The 2,555-nt window shown below is 40.9% G+C and overlaps 1 long non-coding RNA gene across 1 annotated transcript; it reads right to left on the reverse strand.

The window, feature by feature from the left end:
- Window positions 1-537: 537 nt before the first annotated feature.
- Window positions 538-1,874, reverse strand: LOC121138542. Its single transcript, XR_005875489.1, has 2 exons — window positions 1,776-1,874; window positions 538-1,001 (listed from the first exon to the last, which is right to left on the reverse strand). It is a non-coding gene; the product is annotated as an uncharacterized LOC121138542 (long non-coding RNA).
- Between the last annotated feature and the right edge of the window lie 681 nt (window positions 1,875-2,555).

Raw genomic sequence — 2,555 nt, forward strand, 5'->3', positions numbered from 1 at the left:
AATTGCCCCCAACATGAGAAAGAGGTCAATCAGAAGGAAAGTACCTGCATTGTTAACACAGAACTGTACTCAAGTAGTTAAAGATATAGGACTCTACAATGATTCCCCATTTGACATAAACAGGCAAAACACCGAAAATAACTAGAAACCACCTTCAGTGAGTGTAACTTGAATGCTACTTCCAATCACTTCCCAGTGAACCTCAGGAGCAGAAATGGAACTGAATGTTTGGGATCACAAAAGCACACAAAATGAATTATTTAATTTAATATAGACCAATTTAAAGAAAATCTACCCCAAGGAAATACACTTAACAAGTAATTTTCCATGAAACCCTCAGGAGGAGCAAGGGAGACAGCAAGCAAACTGTTCTCACCCACAGAAAGCAGACTGCTGCATCTCTGCCACATCCATTTTCTGTAAAAATCCCCCTGAGCAGGCTGCAGGCATTGACCCTCCTCCTGTGGGAATTACACAGTCTCACCACTAGGTGTCAGCTCACAACAAACTAAAACACAATAGGTTTTGTAGCCAGAATTCTCTTTTTATTTTCTTTCCTACAGACAATTGTAGTTTATTATGGCAAAGGTGAACATGCCTCCTTCTCCACAACAGTAACCAGTAAAACTGATCGCCAAAATAACTCGGTACAAAACAGGTCTGTTTCAGAATTTAAAAAAAAAGAGAAAAAAATCCTTTACATGAGATTTTAGATCCCATTTTAAAACAGGGAAAAAGAGAGAGAGAGACAAACAAAAAGAAATCCACCATTGTCTTCACAGTCCAATTGCCAACCCTCCCTCTAGAGATTAAGGACGAAGCTTCTGGGTTCTGTCACTTCTGTGGATTTGCCCGGCTGTTTAACTGGTGTCCATCTGTGCATTGTCTTCATCCAGCTGTGCATCCAACTGCTCGGCAGAATGATGCTGCTTGAGTATCAATAAATGAGGAATAGTAGTCCAGTGCATATAATATGAAATTTGTTCATAATGTTAAGGCATCTGCAGCAGAAATTCAGAGCCAGATCCTTTATAAACAACAGAGAAACTATTTGTATCCTTGGACCCTTACACCTTATATCCCAGGACAGGTTTATCTGTCACTGTGCTGTTGACTGGTGACTTTCCTATGACTCCTCACTTGGATCTTGTGATTGTCTGTGGTTTTTGAGTGCCAGTGAGTATCTGTCCTTTTCCTCAGCACCCTATCTGCACCAGAAATTCCCAACATTGCAGGCCTGGTTGTTATATCTGATCATTGTCTGTGACACTTAACTCTTTATCTTCACAGTGGAACTTTACACCCCTCACCCACTTGGTATCCCAAAATCCAATTACTGAGAGTTCTATAGCTTCTTCCACTCTGCAGTCTTTCTCTTCAACCATCTAAAGTCTAAACTCCTCCCAACATATCTTTACAGGTGAGTGGTCCTTCCACAATGCACCACTCTGTCCCGCTATCTCATATTATCTTCCACACAGTTAACTTCAGGATACCTGAGCTTGCTTCCACACAGCCTATCAGCATGCTTGCAGCCTGATTAGAGCAGAACTGAATATAAGAGGTCTCTGTATCCCAGTATCTTTCTCACACAGATAGAATTAGGTAACCTCACCTCAATTGAACAATGAAAATCTCAGGGTTCAATTTACAACAACAAAAACAAACTAAATATGATGCCTGTATCCCATCTCTAACAGAAACCTAATAAGCCAAAACGAAATATAGCAATTATGACTTGGTGAGAGAATTATGATTTGGGAAAAAAGACTCACACAGGAAAGGCACAGACAGGCTCATTACTGTGAGTTCAAATCCAGTCTGTTTTACAGATCAAGTTCCAGAACAGGCTCCAAAGACATACAGAGAAACCATGTTTCTAAAAACCAAAACAGAAAGAAAAAGGCTGGTCAGTTATAGTACACACCATTTATACCAGCACTCAGGAGGCAGAGTGGTGTGAGTTTGAGATCACCCTGGTCTACAATAGCTGGTTCCAGGACAGCTTCTGAAACCACAGAGAAACCATGCCTCCACCCCCCAAATATGTGTCTCAATTAATTAGTGATCAGCGCATGTTAATAGTCAACTTCTGAGTTTATCATTCACTGTATTTCTGCCATCAGTACATGGTGGTCTTATCATTTTTTTGGTTTTTATGAGACAGGGTTTCTCTGTATTGTTTTGGAGGCTGTCGGTCCAACCCGGCCTCGAAGTCACAGAGATCCGCCTGCCTCTGCCTCCTGAGTGCTGTGATTAAAGGCGTGTGCCACCAACGCCAGCTGGTCTTATCATTTTAATAACTCAAAAACGTGTTTGCCTTCTGTGGCTGATACTAACTAATGTGCTTAGACCACAACCCAACACACAGTCACCACCTACACTTAAGTGAAAGTCAAGACCAAATGCAGAAAATAAGTAGGGTATGTGTAGTGATATTTTGTTATAATATAACAAATAAAGCTTGACTGAACATTAGAAAAATGAAGAGGCCAACCCCTAGCTTTTATCTCTATGTCAGTCACAATGGGCAATACTGTCTCAAGGAATCCTCA

Source organism: Mesocricetus auratus, unplaced genomic scaffold (assembly GCF_017639785.1).
Source record: "Mesocricetus auratus isolate SY011 unplaced genomic scaffold, BCM_Maur_2.0 contig_6525_pilon_obj, whole genome shotgun sequence".
NCBI lineage: Eukaryota > Metazoa > Chordata > Mammalia > Rodentia > Cricetidae > Mesocricetus > Mesocricetus auratus.